The sequence below is a fragment of the Astatotilapia calliptera genome, chromosome 20 (genome assembly GCF_900246225.1).
Source record: "Astatotilapia calliptera chromosome 20, fAstCal1.2, whole genome shotgun sequence".
NCBI lineage: Eukaryota > Metazoa > Chordata > Actinopteri > Cichliformes > Cichlidae > Astatotilapia > Astatotilapia calliptera.
In genome coordinates, this window is record NC_039321.1 from 2,433,770 (window position 1) to 2,454,791 (window position 21,022).

Sequence of the window (21,022 nt, forward strand, 5' to 3'; positions counted from 1 at the left end):
GGTTTTGTTTTTACAGTTACAGTTACTGCAGCACAGTGTTGCTAAAGTTCATTTAAAGCAGGTTTAAATATTTGTCTCATAAACACAAGAAGAAACTCTCAGGTTAAAGAATTTGCAGTGCAAAGTTGAGCAAGATTGGCTCATTAAAGCATATGTGCAGATGAATAGCCGGGCTAGTTAAGTGATGAGATCCTTAATGCACTTAATAAAGTGTCGCTTCCATCCATCCATTTTCTGCCACTTGTCCAGGCCCCGGTCAGCGGGATCGCAGGCTGAGCCGAGGTGCACAGACTTCCCTCCCTCAGGAGGACACCGAGGTGTTCCCTAAATTCATCTGTGCAGCTGTGTCCTCTCAGTCAGTTTAAAAACAGTTATTTAAAATGGTTTTGTTTTGAATCTCTGTAATGGCGGTTAACAGTGCAAAGTTGTTATGAGCCACACAGATGCAGTAGAAACACATGATAACCCACATAATAGAAACACATGACTCGTGATAATAACGCTGGCCTTCCGAGTCTTCTGGTTGGCTTCAAATCACACGAGGAGTATGTCAGAACCAGAGCATTTTGTCTTTTATTTTGAAAAGCTGACCTAATGATTTGTGGCATTTCTCACTTCCTGCTCTCCTCATCTTCTGCATCAGAGCTGGAAAGCAAAGCGGCCGTGCTCGGTCTGTTTGTGGGGTAACAAACGCATTGTCACCATGGCCAGACTATCAGCCTGAGAAGCCCCGCGGCACAATTATGTAACTTAATTAATTAGTAACACCTGTTTGAAACGCCACAAACCACAATCAGCTGATCCGAGCAGAGCCGGGCAGAGCGTGAATGAGTAAAAAAATATTTTAAAAAATAAAGAAACACCACATAACAACATTTGGGGAGATCTGCTGGTTATGTGTACCTGAAAATGAAAACATAAAAAATTCCACTTATACGTCCTTAAGTCAGCTTTTTAAATCTCCAAATATCAGTAACTGTAACTGTCTTAAATATTGTCTGTTGGTCAGACTCTACTAACCATACTTTTGGTTATTTAAAGGGTAATCCGAGGATTAGCCTGAATAAATTAAGCTTCGGGGAATTTTCACTGTTTTCCGATGAATATTTTATACTCTAAACTATCTGTACTGACGTATGAACTCTGCTTCCGGCTCCAAACTACTCTGTGTTTATTAAGGCTGTTGTGTTTTTAACGTGTTTTAATGCTTTGTATCTCGTTCTATTCAATCTGAACAAGCCCATAAAACAGTCAGTGATCACTGTCGGCCTCTCTCGGGTTTTATTTCCTCTAATCATATTAAAGCTTCGTTTTTAAACCCTTACGATGCAGCTACAGCCCAGCAGCAGTATATTAATGACTAACCTCGTATTGTGAATGGATTATCTCAGTTGTTCTCCTGAATGAAGTTTGGTCCATTTACAGCATCCTGCTATACGATTGCATTTGTCTCTAACCATCAGGAACCCTCACGTTAACTTTTATCGAGTAGAAAAAAGTTAGCGTTCATCCTCCAGCTTCACTGTGTTTATCTTATGCTAGCATAGCTGTGTCGCTAGCAATCACGTAGCACATCCTTATATACCAGCTAGCCCAACTTCAGTAACCCTACAAACATCACTGCTGTTTAGTTTCCTGTCTTCATTTATGTTGGAAGTGACAGCAGAGCTGTACGTTTTCATTTTTTCAGAAATCTCTCAGTCAGAACATGCTATATTATATTAGCGAGCTAACTTCCTGCTAACTTCTAACTTTGTTAAATGTAATCAGTTCTGTTTTCATCGATGCCTGAATGTTAAACTTAATTGTTACACCTGGTAAAGCAGCAACGCTGATCATTTTATTAAAGATGAAAGAATTTAGACAGTTTTTAACTCTCAGTGATGCCACAGTGGGACCTGAAGCGGACACAGCTAATGACGTCAGACTTAAAGACCGGATTCGTTTTTTATTAAATGCAAAGAGAGTGAAAAAATGCAACCGTGCATTTCGCCTGTGAAAACACAACATGACTGACAGAAATGGCCCAGCTGGTTCAACTGTATCATTTGTGACACAAAGAGCTGGTTCTGAGATAAATATTAATTATTGTGATGATCTGGAGTTATTGTTTGACACGTGCAAAACCACATTTAGAGCAAAACAGTCAGATTTGCAATTTATCCAATAATTGTAACTTTTGACTGCTGGTAGGAAGGTTCTTGAAAACGGCCGAGGTGCTGATATATATTCAGTGCAAGCACAGCTCATACAAATTGTTTTACAAGTCATTTATTTTTGACTATTTACTTTTTCATGCTCATGTTAAAGGATTTTCCCTCGGGCAGCAGTTATTCTGGGCGAGAAGTGTGACGTTTAGCCGTTAGATGTATGCGAGCCGTTGCATTAGCATTTCATTTCATCACCCAGACGGGAGCTGCTGTGAGAGGAGCTCCTCACCCGGGGACAAAAGGCCGTCTTTCAATCCGTCACTCCCTCCGTCCGCGACGCTGCTCGTCATTCAGGAGTGCTGCGAGATAAGAAGAGTTCATTATTCTGATAACTCATCTCGCGCTCGTCTCTTTGGCTTTTCCACTCTCTTCATTCCTGCCTCGCGACCGCTCCGTCCACTCTGGCCTCGGCGCTCCATTTCAGCTCCTTGCGTGTTTATGTATCCCTGCTTCAGGGCGCAGACAAAACAAAATGTTAGTTTCACTTCAATTTGGATTTCCTACAAATATAAAAACAAGATTATTCAGATAAAATGATTCTTTTCACTTCCTGACATAACAAAGTCTAAAGTTCTGTTGCCTAGCAATGATATACAAATATCACATACATTTCATTTGCAGCTGAAAATATGTTTTACAGGAAATTCTGTGAAGATGAAGCATTGCCTTCAGACAGCAGTACCGGCAAACTGGGACCGACTGTCAGCTGTTTCCTTAATGCACATCCTAATAGCAAATCTCAAATCCAAGCTGCTTCAGCCTGCATTAACCTGCAGTCCACTTTGCAACCCACCTATGTCCTGTCCTGTGCTACTGATGCCTGATTGCTGCTATGGGAGGTCTCACTGCTGCTTTATCTGTCTTTAGACTTTCCACGTACACTGAGAGGAAGAGCAGGATGCTCCCAGAACAACACCATCCATCCATAATAAAAGTTAATTATTGAGTATATATAAATATAAACTACTGCAGATTAAATACTGGGTTTGATTTAAGTGGTCCTGATGTTGATTGGAAATGAGTTGATTTAATCAAATAGAAATAATGGTAATTTGTGTATTTAGTCAAAAAAAAAACATTTCAGTGATGCAACAGTCACTGCAGGGAAAACTGTGGATGGATTATTGCAGCTGTGTGAAATAAACCTTTGAAATGGTTCCTTCAATCGGGGACGTCTGTGACCGTTTACGCTCAGTTGTTGTCTTCAAAGTGACTCTAGATATTAGAGAGATTCCTCTAGCTAAAATCAGCGGTTTACAGGTGATTTCATTTTTTTCACATTCAAGAGTTGAGGTGAGAACTACCAATTGATTCCAAGCAGATTACACAGATTGCCTGTTGGGAGGCAACCTGTCACATCCAGCTCAGACTGACATCGGTCCTTCTCCGACTCGTTGACCGCAGTTTGTAAAAACCAGAAACAGATCAGCACAGCCATGAATATCGCAAATGGGAACTTGATCCAGCTGATTACCAGCTAATTGCATTCTTGTTGTATTCCAACATAAAACACGGTTGCCGAGCACCTACATGCATTCAGCCAAATTCTCCTCCTGTAAATCCTTCACCTGTAGAGGACTTTCTGTATTTCTGTGCAGCATCAATGAATTTCTGTCTGGACTCTAAATGTAGTCGATGTGAATTTAGAGAGAAACAAAATTGATGAGCATCTGCTTCCTCCTGTTTCTTTTTCATATTCATTTGTTTTTATGTGTATTAACACTTGTTACTTGTATATTGATTGACTGATTTCTACTATATTGATGTACCGTCCCCAACAGAGTGCATGTAAAGGCAGCTTCACCCCATCCAATCAAACTGCCAGCAGGCTTGTTGTCTTATTGCTGTTTTATCACTTTGAAGTCGGCAGCTGACTGCGACTGGTTGCAGACCTGCTGCCAGTCTTCAACCATTTCAACAAGATTGCAGGTTCATTGCATACTTCTGTCTTAATTTTGGTCATGCTGTTGAACGAATACCGCACACTAAATCATTCTACACGTGTAAATCCAGCGAATTCTCACTGTGGGCTGTCAAATGCAGTCAGGTCTCATCATTATGTGCATAGCATGTTTTGGTGTTGATACCTTTGTACAGAGAGAGAGAATCCCAACCAGTGTTGGGAGGATGAAGGGAAAGTGCTGCCGTGAGTTTCAGGTTCACCCACCAGCCCGGGGTTTGCATTAGCCTGCATACGTCTCTGTGGCACTTCAGTTTATTTCTTTTTACGCTGATACATTTTTTTAATGATAACGATAAAAAGCATTTTTATTGTTAGTGTTCAAAAACACCAACAACACCGTTATTATATCGATGATCAATTTGTTATTTTTTCAGGTAATATTTCAGCTAAACGACCAACAGATAATAAACTTTCTTTCTTGGCTTTTATAAACACTGCGTGACCACATAAACCTGAAGGAGCTCTGATGATATTAGTGCTGAAGGCTTTCTGTCGCTGACTGTTTTCTTTAGCGTAAACTTATATGAAAGGAAAATCCCAGGATTCTTTCTTAGAGGAGCTCGAGTGACCTCAGTGCATTTAGAGGACATTTGTATCTTTGTTTTTCATCTGTCGAGGGCGAGGTTTTTGCTCTGATGGTGGCAAATATTCATGGAAATCAGCCGATCATCAGCATCGTCAGCATTTTTAAAATCGGCTGGTTGGCTGTGCTCTTTCAGAGAAATGCCTTTTCATTCGTTGTTTTCTCTTTTCATTCTTTTCTCTGACCTTATCGTCTTTGACTTTTCTGATGAGAAATCAGATTTTCATCCTGTTCTCTTCATTATTATTACTGTGTTATAGTTAAAGGCTTTCAGCTTTCAGGAGGATGGTGCAGTCCTCCTTTTTCTCAAAGTTGATTTCATTAGTATGCCTTCACCTGTGATATGTAGTGCACTCTATGAAGTCTATAACTGTATGTATGACTGATGTGTGCAAATGAGATGGAGGATAAAGGCATAGAGAGCTGATGCACATGGGAGGTGTACAGATGGAAGGAGCATTAAAGAGATGAGTGGAGGTGTAAAAGAGGCAGTGGGCGGAGTCTGTGGTGTGGAAGATGTATGAGATGCGAGAGGACGTGTTGTGCAAATGTGTGTAAATGGCCGACTCCATGTTTAATATGAACAATGGACAAAATGCCACATTGGCTGAGAACAGTCATTTGAGAGGTGTCTGTGGTTGAGAGTCATCTTTGAAGAATAAATGATTATTGAGTATCTGATAGGATTGAGTGGGAAAAGTCCGTACCTGCTCTGCACCTGCCCACACTGGGAGCACAGCAGATGTGTTACCATAAGTGCAATAAAAGCTTCCCATCAAGTGCTAAACTGACACACAGGGGAGTGAGCTTCACTAAAGGCGTCACTTCAATGCAGCCCGCTTTTCGCTTAAATCACAAACTACAAAAAGGAAAAAGGAAAACATCCGTTTAGCCTTTGCCGTTCGATTGCTTGTTAGCGCTTCTTCTGGGACCTGGTTCACTGCAGCTGACTCTTGGTAATGTAACAGTAACAATGTAAAGTGAATGCACTGACCAGTTCACACTGATGCCTGATCTGGTTTTTGGTTTATTGTGGCTGGTAGCTGGTAGCTGGTGCAACAACAGGCCCGGTGAATCTGTAAGGACAACCAAAGTGATAATAATAAATCCAGTGTTAGGTTTGGGGTTTGTTGGGCCATCCAGCTTTCTTGGATGTTAGCAGAAGTCATTTAGGGGCACTTGCTGTAAAATCTTCAGTCTTGTCTTCTCAGAGGTTTTTCCTAAGCTTATTGAAGTGGTTTTGTAAGTTCTGATGGTGGTAGAGACACTGAAGACATCAGGACAGTGACACGAGACATCAGCAGGCTGAGAGCTGAAGTCGATGCGCTATGTCTAAAATGTATCGTTTCATGCATCGGTTAAAACACTCGACTCCAGCTCACGCAGCTGGAAACACTTCACGCAAGTCGAGCTGCCCGAGATTCACAGAATTTACAGAAAATGTTACATTTTTGTGATTTATATCGTTATCGGACGATAGATGTCTTATATCGGGATATGAGATTTTGGTCATATCGCACAGCCCTACCTGAGTGTGCATGAACAATTTAAAGATCATTACAGTCTAACCGTTCTCTGCAGAGCATGAATGTGTTCAGGACAATTCAAGACAAATCAGATTGTAGCGTTTATCCACATCATCGCTGCCTACATTTACTAGAATTTGTCTCTGCTAGTTATCGAATGTAATGCTCGGTGTTGAAAAGGCTTTTCTTCTCCAGCTGGTTATTAATAATAGAAGCACCGTAATCAGCTTTTGAACAAGAGGTAGGAGTGTCCAAAGGTCAGAAGCTGCAGTGTGTGGTTCCCAGGTGGCAATCTTCAGGGCTGAAAATGAAGCCGCTGCACAGGCGACACAAACCGCCTCTTGATTGGCAGGTGCTGCTCTGCAGGGAGCTGCAGCCAATCAGTGTCTTCGAGGTCTCTGATCCGAACTGTCCTGTTTGTGTTTGTTTTACCTTTTGGAGCATTTCTGGTGGAACCTTTGATGAGTATTATGCTTCTCCTTGACCGTGCTTTTAGGATTTAAACAAGTTTAAAATTACTTCAATACACTGAAGACATACGTGACTATGTGTTGCACCAAGCTTGCTAACAAAGCTGGCTAGCGCTAGCTTATAATTTAGCACTCCACCCTCTCATCCAGATATGGTCACTCCTGGCTACAAAAAAACAACATGGTGGTGTCCAAAAATGCTAAGGTTGAGGCTTCAAATTGCAGCGTTCAAAACCAATGGGTGACATCACAGTACTTCCACCTTTCATATCCAGTCAACGGTGCTTCCACAGATTCATGGAGGTTGTGTAATAAGAGCTTTTGTTATGCCTTTTGTGGATTTCTCCATCTTTGATGTTACCATTTATGGTTCTTTTGAATGGGACACTCCACCAGAATAATTTACTGTCAGCGCTGTCCTTAGTTAACCCCGTCTTTCATTCGTTTAGGGCGATTCATGAAACGTATTTGTACCAAAATGGAAAACAGGATTTGTTTTTCAGACTAAACAGGTTCAACATAAGAAGACGAATTCAGTATTTGACACTGAGCAAACTTTACACTGTATTAATAAACTAGGCAGTCATTTAACATCCTTATAAAACTAAAACTGTAAAATGTAGTCTGATGATTATTATTGCTGTAATTTTAGAGAGGTGTCAAGTGAGGACCACTTTATTCTTCTGTCAGGGGTGTAGCGTGGGTGTTACACTCCACAGGACTGTGAGAGCCCAGTTGGAGTCCAGTTGGAGAGAGTAGCTCAAATTTACAGGGAGACGTTTGTACTGTTTTTCACATGAGAAAGCTCCATAAATAACAGTGTGATAAATGAGAAAAGACAAAGACTGGCTGGTTCCTGTACAGCTGCTCACGGCATGAAAGTTCCAAAAAGTGCAGGTCTGCCCAAAGCAATGGCCCTTTAAGGCTGTGGAGGTCGGGGTGTTGGATGGGTGCGTACAACATCGTGCTATCCTGAAGAAAATGCAGATTTGCTTAGCTTGATATTGTAGTAAATGCTAGGTCACAAATTTCAGACAGTCACAGAAATGGTCGGTCCATCAAAAGTCAGAAATCTGTGGAGGAGCAAGCACTTTGAAAACGTCCCATCAAAGGTTGTGGATAGGTGTGTGATTCTTTTTTGTGCTCAAACACACCAATACACTTTTTTTCTAATGTGTTCAATTTTTTTAAATATATATATATATATATATATATATATATATATATATATATATATATATATATATATACATTAGGGGTGCAACGATACACAAAATTCACGGTTCGGTTCGGTTCGATACTTTGGTGTCACGGTTCGATATTTTTTCGATACAAAAAAAATGTTCATGCCTTCTTAATTTGTCATTTATTAAAATTATAAATATATATTTTAACTCAAAAGTACAGTTTTTAAATTTAACCCTAACCCTTGTGCGTGTTTTTTATTTTGACAGCGAATGCGCACCTGCGGACCACTTATGTGCAGCCCTGGTTATTTAGCTCGTCATATTGCAGCCACAGAAATTATTTTGTCCATGAAACCATAAAGCTGCACTTTCTTTTTGCCTTATAGTCTGATTTGTCATAACTTCTCCGTTTTGTGGTAAGCTTTTCTTTGGCTGTCACTTCTTCACCCTGACCTGTCTTATTTGGCTCAGCAGAACTAAAATATATATCCTGCTGCTTTTACACACACACACATAACGCTCAGCGATTCTCTGCGCGATCAACCTCTCATATGTTTAAGCTGCGGGAGATTTCACTTGTCATGTTTGCATAGTAAGCTAACGATTAATAAGACGATGTCAGAGGAATTGGTGCACAAATTATCATCACTCACAGATCAGTGCTGTCGCTCTCTATACACAGTTCGCATGATTGCAAAGTGAAAGCAAAAAAACAAGCCAAATTCAAACGCGATTTCAATATGTCACATATTGGCAGTGGCTCACCGATGCCAATGACATAATTACCCAGCTACATTTCTGAAAGAATGCAAAAGCATTGACATATATTTTTCCTTCCTACAATAGCCCGACGGGCAGGGAAGAGATAGATTTTGGTAGCCACCTGAAAAAAATCGCTAGCTCCAGGACGTCGGGCTAGCGATATTGCAAGCCCTGTATCTGATTGAGGAATCACTCGTCTTTGGAAAAGAGAGTTTATTACAGAGAAATGTCTCTTTCCAAAATAAAAGCTATACTATCCGCTTCTTCTGGGCTATATTCTCAGCAGCATAAGGAGAATCATGTGCTAACAGCTGTCTAAATGACTCGGCTAAAGTTAGTAGCATGCTTGTTGTTTTTGTCTGCTTCCACTTGTCTTTGCACTAGGATGATGTCGGCGTAAATGTGCAGTCATATTCGTTGTGTTCCCACTAGTGCTTTCAGGTTAATCTCGTTGAAATGACCTTAACGCCACAACACGGCAAATCTCCGTTAACGAGCTACCGCCGATCGCCCCGTGCGTGGGGCTAGACGGCCAACACGTTAACGAGCTAACTGCGCTAACACACTAGTTCCCACCCATGTAATTGAGCATTGCATGGCACATCCAACATACTGTTTTACTTTAGTCCATGACTCGCTTACCTTCAGGGTCATACGTCACATGAAAACCAAAATAATTCCAAACGCCAGATCTGAATGAGGGTGCGGGAGGTCCATGTTGCAAGGAGAGCTTAACTTCTGTCTCGCTAGCTTGCCCTGTGCTCTTCCTTCTGACGATGCTGTCTGTGTTGAGCGCTCAGTGGATCTGCGCTCGACAGTGCAGCCTAGGCGGAGTAGTCGAACGCAGATTCACTGAGCGCTCAACACAGACAGCATAGTCAGAAGGAAAGTTGATAAAATAAATTACAAATGTTGTATTGTTCGATACATATGCGTACCGAACCGAAAGCACTGTATCGAACGGTTCAATATCGATACGAATATCGTTGCACCCCTAATATATATATATATATGTATGTATGTATGTATGTATACACAGAAAGTTTGTTGCTGCAAATTAATCTGAAGAACCAGAATCGCTCCTGACCTCCTGGTTTCTTCTTCTTCTTCTTCTTCTCTGTTCAACAACTGCAATTCAAAATAATCCAGACAGCAAATTAACGAGCACCACAACTAATTCACATATTGGTGAAATGACTGTAAAACTGTAAATAGGAGGAGGACATCGGAGGAATGGGCAGAAAGATATGAGAAAGTGATGAAGCGATAGAGAGACAATAGAGAGCGAGAGCCAGAGAACGAGGAGGGGAGGGAGTGATGGAGAGAGCCAGAGGAGAGCAGGGAGATACAGAACAGGAGGTATAAAAAGATCAACACAGAGAGAGAGAAAGTGATAAAGAGGGAACGAGCTGGAGCGAGCGAGGGAGGAGGGGAAGAGGACGGAGGAGGTTGAGGAGCAGCAGCAGCTCAGCTGTTGTTACAACAGTGAGAGCGTGCGGTCGCCGAGGGGAGAGAGCTGTTGCCACAGGGATTATTGTCATGTCTGCCACCTCGACAACAGCCAACAGGACCTAGGCTGAGAGGAGGCTGGGGAGGTTGTTGGTTTGGCGCCGGAGCCTACAAGCAAGGCAGCGTGGCCCATGAGGACGAGGTAGGAACGAGAGCAGAAGTAAAGAGCGATGTGAAGGAAAAGACAAAGGAAAGCAGAGTGGGAAAGGAAAGGGAGAAAGAGAGAAGTGTAGTGAGAGATTTGAGTGTAAAACATCATCTGAGAGGAAGCGAAAGAAGAAGTAAAAGCAAAAAGGAACAGAAAGCAGAAGTGGAGCTGTGCGTTCGGGTTATTCTGCAGAGTTTCAGGAGAATTTCTGCCTTCTGCCTCCTCCGACTTGCGTCTGTTCGCTCTCGTGGTGTTTCTCTCTGTTTGATCTCTTCACGTTAAGCTTCATGTTCTTCGCCTCGTTGCAGTAAGTGCTTCTGCTTGTAAATGGTTTCGTGCCTCTGTTTTGGAAAGCTTGATTGATAGAAAAGAGCAGAGAAAGAATGAATGTCAGCAAATCTGAGCAAACCAAAAATGTCAGTCTGTCGTTAAATACTTTGTTTCTTCTCCATTTCCTGTTCAGTCACTTACAGATATACATTGTTTAAATATACGACTAACACATCAAATATATTACACACAAGGAAATCCAACATCCCCACAATAGAGAAGCTGGAAAGACTGTTTTTACATCAAAGCTGAGGATTGTCAGTCAGCGAAAAATGTGAATTTTGTAGAAAGAAAAGTTTCTGACAGAGAAAAGACATCAGACGTACGTCTAGAAGTCTTACGTGTGTCTCTGGGTTGTAGTTGTTACAGAGATAAAGGTTTAAGGTTAAATCTGGTGATGCTCTGGATTTTTCTTTCTTGACCACCAAACACAAAATTTCTTGCAAACAAATAAAATTATTGAGATGTTTTGAATGAGTGAGTCTTAAGGGTGTAGAGTAGTCAGTGGATACTCTTATTGATACTTTTACTGATATTACTTTCTGTGTTTTGGAGCAAAATAAAGGCATTATAGTGGTAATGGCTACTTTTGACGCTTCAGCTCAAGTTCACGTGATGCTTAAATTTGGACGTACAGCTGAGAGGTCTCTTCCTGTTAAAAGGGAAGTCTTTCTTCCTGCTGTTACCAAGTGCTGCTCGTAGGGTATCGTCGAATTCTTGGGGTTTACTTTCTTTTCTTTTTTTCTTTACCTGCAATACAGAAGCAGTTATTGAGGCAACTATTATTGTGAATTGTCGCTGTGGAAATAAAACTGAATTGAATTCAGTGGAGCTGTTACCAACTGGCTCATTAGCATACAGCACCTGTACTTCACTGCTGTGATGGGCAGTAAACCTTTTACCATTACTGTGCCAGCAGGCCTGTTACACTGCTTATCTAGCAGCTGACGGTGGCTTTGACTTGGGTGCCTGCATGTGTTGGAGCATTGCTTGATTTATTTCATTTATCTGTGTCTTTATCTCAGAAATACTCCAAATGTCTGTTAATCCACGGCTGAAAATCGTCCCGTCAAATGAACTACGTCCATCTGTCAGTTCGATAAATGATTTCCATGTTTAGTAACACGTCGCCGGTCAGTGATATAAATGAAACATTATGTTTGTTGCTCTAAAGAGTTGCCTTTTTGGCAGGAACCAGTGGATTTGGAGTTGAGGGCCATCAATATGAGGTCAGAAGGTTTGGGGGACACACAAACTTTGGTGTGTTCATAGGATTTGTTGACAGTAAGAAAAATATACAGTTAAACTCCAGAGGACTGAACATCCTGTTTGTCCCCAATCAAAGTTTGGCTTCAGTGCTGGACAGAGAGAACAAACAGAAGATGGTGTCCAGTTTCCTATTTCTACTTCTCCAAAACATTTGGTAATATGATATCGCTGTGAACCCTGCACTCGAGGTTTATTGTACGGAAAACAGAACAGAGCCGCATTTTTTTGGGTGTCCTCGGCCATCTGATGCGTATTAGTTTCATCCGTGTGCGTCCAGTGCAGAGACTGGAAGCAGCCAAAACTGTCGTCTCATTTTATCAACAGAGAAGAAGGAAAAGAATCCAGTGCAAACAGAGCTGGACTTTTTCCATAGTTGCTGCTTATTGTAACCGTAGCTGTTACTTATTATAGCAGTCACACTGAATTTCCATTAGTTGGCTTCTGTGTTTCGCTTTAAAGCTGAGTGTGGCCAATTCACATTTAGCACCATTTAACTCTGAAGTCCAACTAAAAGACACACCTGCACCGTCTCAGTCCAGCCTGCAGCATCCAAAAATGTAAGGGTGGTGTTTGACGGGGTCAGTCACAGGAACGGATTGGGCACGTTTTCTTGCTATTTACCTTAATGGCAACAGAGGGCGCTGTACATTAAAATAGCCCTCAACTTTACCTTGTTCACCTCAAGTGAGGGTTCAAGTGGCCCTAGCTGATGATACAATCGGAGGTGGTGGTGAAAAGTCATGTTTTTAACCAAGAAAGGACGTCTAAATGTTTTTGTCACACACGCCTCCATTCAGGGCAGCATGTTTGATTCTCAGGGGGGGCAGAAATAAGTTCAGGAATTTCATGACGTCTACAGCTTCTCTAGTTATAAATCTGTTTGCAGAAATGAATGCACAACTTGTTGGTTCATCCTCTGAAAAGAGGAAGTGTGTGCTTTTAAAGATTTCTGTCTCTTGTAGGAGGAATCCATTGACGTCAGCCTTCCCCTCTAGCTGACACCCTGAATGAAGGTTTCACCTAATTGTCCACTGTTTAGTTCAATATGCTGTGTTTGTCTAATCTGCTGCTGCTTGTTAGAACAAGCTCATTAGGTTGTGGAAGGAAAGAAAGGGCGGCTTTATTTATAGTGCACAGTTATTCCATGGAAACATGATGTGCTTTGCAGGTAAAAGGAGACGTAAAACCAACAAAATTAAAAAAGCTATACATGAAGGTTTACTTCTGATGTAGCTCTCAGGTAAAAGACAGAAAAGATGTTTTTTAGTCTAAATCTTCAGCGTGTCGTTGACTTGCTCCGTTCTATGCTAGGACCCACAATGAAGCAAAAACTGACTGTTATTTCTTTTTTGCCTATAAAAAGCGTCTCCTGAATGTTTCTGTAACTCTGACCGGTTTATTTCCTTTTATACTTCTGCTATATTCAGTGAAAAGCTGGGAAATACAAGTTCAGCACTTAGAATCACCTTTTATCTGCTTAATTTCCAACAAAGTAATGAGGGAACAGGCCTCACCTGCTGCCTGTCAGTTGTCTAATTACTTTTAAAAGAACTTTTGGCGGCTCTCTTACTTCCCGAGGGGAAGCCACAGTGTTTGATTTGGCACAGGTTTTACACCTTTCATTGCGTGCAGTGCTTTTGTTACAACCCATGAATTAAAGCTGTAGATTGTTTGATTTAAAGTCCACTGAAGTGTGTAACAAACCTTTTGGGTTATAGCACCACTAGGGGGGGTTGCCCAACTATTGTAGTAGCTGTGGGGGTCACCTAGTGGGTGTGTGAGTTGTTAGCGGCAGCCATTTCATGCTGCTCATGTTCCATGCTCCAAGAAAGCACCTTACTTACTGTTGTGACAAGCTGGCGCTGGTGGTACCAATCCCCGCGCATGTAGGTTCGGACGAGTACAGCCGAGGAGACCTGGCTTATAAAGTGTAATGTTGCTGACGGCGAATAAAGGTCTGTTATTGGATTTAACCGACTGGTTCCGTGTTATCCGGCTAACCTCCACACCACATGCCCGCTGGACCGGTTAGCCGCTCCTTCCTCGCCAGACTGCTGTTACAAGTGGTGCACGGAGGCAATACTACACAAAATCAAATAAAATGTGCTGTTGTCCAAAAATGTAACACTGTAAGTGAATTAAACCTGCAGTGGCCAGAAAGGGGTCACATCCCTGCTCCTTTATCTGTGAGCCTGTGAACACTTTAATACTGAGCCTGTGGCTATCCCCAGTATAGTGAAAAGTAGGGATGCAACGATACCAATTTTTTCAAACCAATACTTGGATCTGAGTACTTGCCGATACAGAGTACAAAAACCGATACTTCTACCACACACACACACACACACACACACACACACACGCAATGAATTGGAAGACAGGTTTTATTTTATTATCTGCCGATAAAAAATAAAATCTTAATAAAAATGACCACAAAAAAATTTCAAGTGAATAATAAGCAATTCTGTTAAATTATTGCAGAGTCTCCACATTGTAATTTAACAAAATATCACTGAACTATTGGGCACTGTCTCGAGCTTTCAGAATAATAAATAAACACTTCTGTTTGGAATAAAATAAATACAAATTAGGTTTGAGAATAAAATGAACTTTTAAATTATTGCAGAGTGTCCATATTGTAAACAAGCAAACAAAAGCCGCCAGTCTCACTCGCCTAACCCTGTGCCTGTTTAGGGTCCCCCTAGTGGCCAATTTAAAAAACTACAACAGAAATGACAAGCCACCCTCTGATTAATGAAATAAGTTAGTATCGGTTCATGGTATCGGTTAACTTTTACGAGTATGAGTACACACACATTTTAGAGTATCGGCCCCGATACCCGATACTGGTATCGGTATCGGGTTTGTCAGCTGTTATCAGAGAACGGAGAAAGCGGCCACGCAGCAGCATCAAACATAACTGGAACCTGTGTTAAAATAAACGTGGAACCTGTGCTGATTTGTTACCGGCCCTTAATAGAAATTCCTACTGCTATTTGACAAGAACTGTTTCAGTGGTGCAGTGCGATACAGAGAGGTATTGTTGGATGGACTTTAAATAAAGCAGAAGGTTAAACGTGGTCTGAGAGCCTCAGTGGCGATGCTGCCGGAGAGAATTTAAAGTTGTGTCCAGAAATAAATCCCTCACGCTAAATGCCTCCTGACATGTTTATTAGTAAAAGTCGAGAAATATTAGCCGACGCATCAATTACAGCCAAATGAAAATGGCAAATGCATTGATATTTCTGTCTGCGATCAGCTATACGTCATATAGTGTATGTCAATAACCGCAGCCGGCTCTGTAATAAAGGCTAAGAGGCTAACGTGTCACCACAGCAACCGCAGCACTTTTCATTTTCTCATCTGATACTTTTTAGAGTTTTGTCGAGAAGCATTGAGCTGACCTTTCACCTCCGCGCAGGGAGATATTAAGTCTCCCCTGCTGGTCTCTCTGCATGTAGAGATGCTAATGAATATGAATGAGCAGTTGGAGCCATATTATGGCTGCAGTATCTCTTTATTGACATTCACCACATTTCATATTGAGTCACTTGGTGGCCAGCTGCTTCGGCTGCGAGGCCCGCCCACGGCGCATGAATATTAATGAGCAGATAGATGTGATCGAGAAGCCACAGCCAGAGAGGGCACATCGGGATGACAGACGAGAGAATTTATGATCCGTGGGGCTTTGGAGCGCTTGTTCACAGTTCAGGAGAGCGCGACTGCACGTGTAGCGCATATTATAGCCTGATAATATAGTTTCATTCATTGCTCTGCCGAAAGCGTGCAGTCGCTCCGGTATTTCGGCGCTGTCTGAGAGCGGAGCGTGACTGTGACTCCACGTTCATTAATATGCAGCTCTAACAGCCTTCCTTGTCTGGATTCAGTCTCTCCAGCAGATGTTGAACCTGCTGCAGGGATTAGCTCCCATTCAGACACTAGAGCGTTATTGAGGTCCAGCACTGATGTTGGGTGATAAGATCTGGCTCACAGCTGGTGCTTGGGTTCTTCCCAAAAGGGTTGGATGGGGGGGATTTAGGGCTCCATGCGGACCAGTCAAGTTCATCCTCACAGCACTTGGAAAAGCATCTCTGTATGGTGCGGGCTTTGTGCATGGAAGCATCTTTATATAGAAGGATAAAGTCTGCCTCAGAGGTCTGAGAGAAAGCTTCTCAACCAGTCTTTCATACACACTTTTAACCCTCGGGCGTCTTCGGTCTTCAGATGTCTGGATGTCTAAAGATGTCTCCCATGCAAAGCTGTCATGTTGGCTTTGGCTAGGCAGCATCTCTACAAGTTATTCCTGTGAGCCAACAGCTCCCAACACTTTAAACGCTACTCTTGGCTTTATGATGCCATATTCAGTTTGATTTTATTTATATAGCACCCAGAAAGAAACCTCCGGCAGATCCAGGATCAGGTGGGGACCAGATACTGCCCTGATATATGGTTATTTTAGGCACACATATAGGCTGTATATAGACACCACGGCTTCAGTCACTGGTGCTCAGATCTGCATTTTGAAGCCTCAGTTAGTGAAGTTAGCATTTTGGCAACAGTCCAGACTGGTTTTGGAGGCAGAAGTGGGAAAATTTGGACAAGAGCTTAAAATGCTAAGTTATCAGCTAATGCTAGCTCCATTTATAAATTGCACAGGTGCAGTGCACAGACCAATACCTGCTCTTTAGTGTCCAGATGAATAAATACTGGGTTTCACTCACCTACAAAAGGACAGACGTCTTGGGTGATCTCTACCACAAAAAGCCACAAACGCAGCAGATTTGTCCTGTACAGTGAGCATATGTGTGGCCAAGCAGACAGTTAGCAGCTCACTGAAGCCCCTCCCACCTGCAGTTCAAATGCCATGTTTGTGAGGGGCAGCCAATCAGAAGAAAGCTGGCTTTTTTTTTGCTGCGTGTAAATAAAGATTATTTACATCTGAAATAAACCAAAGAAAAGCCACAGTACGGCTCTATTGTGTCTTCTGAGGATAAAACGTGGTTCCTCTCTTGTTAATTACTCAGGAAATGAAAATTTCTCTGTAAAGTCTAAAAACTTCACCGTCTGTTTTAAATAATGCAGTGACTCTGCTCTCTGCTGCTTCCGCCTGTGTGTTTACTGATGTTCCTCAGACTCCAAGGTGAGGATATAATATTTCAGCGGCTTCACGAAAAGGCTCTGAATATCAAATAAAACAAACTATCTGGAATCAAGAGCAGCAGCTTTATTTTCAGGCTCGACTCCATGAATATCAAATGAAAAGAAAGTATTGGGATTCAAAACAGCTGCTGTATTTTCAGCAGATTGAAATTACAGCACTATAAAGGCTTTCGCTCCCGAGCAGTGAACCAAAGCATCTTCAATGCAAAACTGAATCTTCAGAGCGGCGAGTGCATGTACATGATCAGGACATGTGTAGTCCTGCAATCAACATCAGAAACAGACTATTAACTCTGCGATGGCCTTAAAACCCTCGTTTTAACAACACTGGCTCGACTAAAGCTTTATTTACAAAGACGAGTTATGCTAATTTGTGTCGTTAATCAAAGTTATGGGGCTTTTAACTTGTTCACATGATATGCTGGCAGCTAAGATGAGCCTATTAGGGTGTAATTGTCTGGTCTGATGGGAGAAACAACCGGCTGTAACTAGAAAATTAAATATTCCTGCTCAAATTACCTATTATATTTCACCAAACACGGAGGGTATTTCATGATATTAGTCCTTGGTGGCTTGCCAAATGAGTTTTCTTTTTAATTAGCTGTTTCTTGACTGTTTCAGGTAGATAATTTTAGAAGCTACAGTAGAAATGATTGATGAGCAGGAGGGCTGGAGGAGCAGCAGGAGAAGCAGAATTAATTACCCACGGAGACAAACAGAAGCTCGGCACTAAAACTTTCTTTTTATCTTGACTACCAAATGTTTGAGCGCAGCTTCTTATTCAAAGGACTTGAATGTTCTACAAGGTAGAGCAAAACTGCAACACCTTTGGAGCTGTGAAGTAAACAGAATTCCACATCCTTCACATTATCCTCAGTTTGCTTTGGTAATAGTGTTGCACTCTTTTACTCTACACACAGTTTAGGTTTTGGTCACCTTTGATGCTTTTATTTTGAAGGAATTCTCACTTATTTTCCTTCGCTCTGCACAAACTCATCCCAGACCAGCTGGGTTTGTTTAGAACGTCCAAGTGCTTCTTAAAGCTTAACATCATTGAACCAACTTTTAACATTTTATGTACGTTAATAAAATCTATGTTTAATCAGCTGGTATTTCTGCTGCAATATTTAAACATCTTGTTGATTAGTTGTCCACATCCCTGCTGGAAATATGGTTTGGATTAGGTGAGAGCATGCAGGTGGCAGTACACAGGATGCCAGTTCATTCATTGTAAATTAATCAGATGGTACTAACAGGTGCAGGTGAGCAGCACATGGACTTCACACCAGAGAGCTTACAGTTTAAATATGTCTGATCCGACTGTGTCAATATCACAGGCACCTCTGCTGGGTATTTTCAAGAAGTTTCCATTCAGTGATCCATTAATTCCATCCATATTCTTCAGTTTATCTAATCCAGGGCTGCAGAGCCTTTCCTGGAGCCGGGGTACGCCCCGGACAGGTCACCAATCTGTTGCAGCCCTGCGAGAACAAAAATGACAGATTCCCATCACGATTTCTACTCTGAGTGTTTGAGATTCGATCGGGGGAATGGGCTCCACAACTATGAATCGGCTCGTTTTTCTATAGCAGTACAAGCTGATATTACCTTTGGATTTTTTCGCTTTGGTGCCCGATTAATTATCAGAATTGTCTTTTTTCCTGTGTGACCGTGGGGATAAATAACTCAATAGCATGAACTGCACGAATAAATCAAGAAGTCAGCGTTGACACCTTTATGATCCGTTAGTGCTGCAGATCATTTGCACTTTAACCGTGCTGCGTTCAAAGCTGACTGTGACCCAGACTGAGACCGAAAAATAATCCTGCAGGTTGAGTCGGGGGTTAGTCTGGTCTCAGGTCAGTTTGTAGGTCAGTTTCATAATGACGCTCAATGACATAACATGAATATATTGCAGTAGATTACCGACAGTGGTGGGCTGAACATGGCCAACAGCTGGACCGCTCCACTTCAGTCCAGATGTTGGGTTGGATCCATAAACAAGGTTAAACAATGCAGAGTCTCGCATGTGTTTATTCTCAGTTTCACTTGGTTCCTGTTCAAAGTCAGCATCATTACCCAGTCGTATTCATTTAGAGCCAACATCCCTAAAAGGACAGCGATAAATGTGTGTATCTACCAGAGTGAAACATATTTGTATCATATTTGTTTGATGGTTTTGGTATGAAAAGATAGAAACGTAGAAATAAAAACAAATGAATGAAATTCAGCCGTAATAACCAAAGGAAGAGGTGCTTGTGCTAAAGCTGCAATAACATCAGTGCCATATAAATCATAATGCAAATATACGAAGTGGGAGTCTGTGTGAGGGCAGCTTAAGTATCAAATGTCAGAAAGTTTGTTAGAACAGTTTCTGTTAAATCAGATTACAAATGCAGATTTAATGTCACTGAACACTCCATTATAAATCTGCACAGTTGTTCATCTTAAGTTTAATGTAATCAGTTTTAGCTGTCAGTCATTTATGTTGGTGCTTTATGAAGAATTATATTTTAAAAGAACGTCAGAGTTGAAGTAGCTTCCAGGACTGAAATATGAAGCAAATGCAGAAGTGTCAGCATTATTTCCTTTGGCCAGCAGAGGGCGACTTATCTAGATATGGTCCCAATCCCTATTTTCAAGTGTTACTGATGACAACATGATGTTTATTATTAATGTTATGATCCCCATTAGTGATAAAGTACCGTAACCTTTAAGGTAGGCCTCCTGCGTAACTGCTCCGGTGCTACATCTTCAGGGTTTTTTGGTCAGCGCCTCACTTTTCAACATCCAGTTTCAAAATTCCAACATAGCAGCAACAGAAACAAGATCAGTGTGTGACATCAGTCCATGTTTAGGGTCCTCACCACACGAGCATGCCCTGAGCACAAATAAATCAAATAAATCTGGGATTTATGGTCCAGTTCTGACGTCTGTTTGTGCAACCTGTTGCCTCTGCAGACAGAGGGATCATGGGAACCAAAGCACAGACTGCAGAGATGCAGCCGTAGCAATAAAATGTGACCTCTGTATGTTCAGGCTGAATGCTGATTGGTTCAAAAGTTGGTTTGAACAGGTAAGAATGTGAAATTGGAGTTCATCTCCAAGGAGAGAAAAATATGGGAACAAACATTAAAGATGAAAAATTGTGCACATGAGAAGCTGCAGCTGACAGTTTTAAGGCTGTGACGCATTTAAGGGTTTGAGCTGAAATGTAAGGACAGTTGAGTTTAGTTTAGTTGTAGTTAGTGTCTTTGAACTTTGGGAAACAATGACGTAGACGACCACATTCACCTCCTGACTGAGACTCATGGTACCACAAACAGCCTTACAAATACAAGAAAACAGCGGAGACACTTTATTCTTCAAGCAGACCAACACGTCTTCATTCTTACTCTGTCACAGGACCCAGAATATTCCAGCCCGGCTCACCCTTTCTGATTTCATCGTTACTGTGTGGGTCCTCCTTTCTCTGTCTGTGGATAATAATCTTGTTATCACGTGAATATGTTGATGGATTTGCATTGCAAAACCTCCCAACTCCCAGAGTTCCCTTCCTCTGTGACCTCTTTATACTGCTGTGGAGTATCCGGGTGGCTTCATTCTGGATTCTTTGAGCATTTTTACACAAACAGATGAGCTCAAAATATGTTTTTTTGGTGAAGATTGTTTTAAAATGAAATACGTGATTGTGGCTGTGGCCTGAATGGAGCGTGGAGGTCTCTCTGCCAATCTCTCTCTCTCAGCAGGTCGTGTGTAATCTCCAGTCTGTTCACAGCTGGAGCCACCAGACCACTTTAACATGAGAGCTCCATCAGCAGCCACACACACACACACACACACACACACACACACACACACACACACACACACACACACCGTGGGTGTGTTCAGAATGAGCACTG

At 41.8% G+C, this 21,022-nt stretch overlaps 1 protein-coding gene across 6 annotated transcripts in view; it reads left to right on the forward strand.

The window, feature by feature from the left end:
* The window catches only part of sulf2b (sulfatase 2b), a 120,323-nt gene that overhangs the window by 61,252 nt on the left and 38,049 nt on the right, over positions 1–21,022 (forward strand). Inside the window, exon 1 of one of the 6 annotated variants that reach the window (XM_026155035.1) lies at positions 10,022–10,352. The exons of 4 other annotated variants lie outside the window; for them this stretch is intronic. The gene's annotated coding sequence lies outside the window, so the exon portion shown is untranslated. One more of the 6 variants, XM_026155037.1, reaches the window with a different exon arrangement.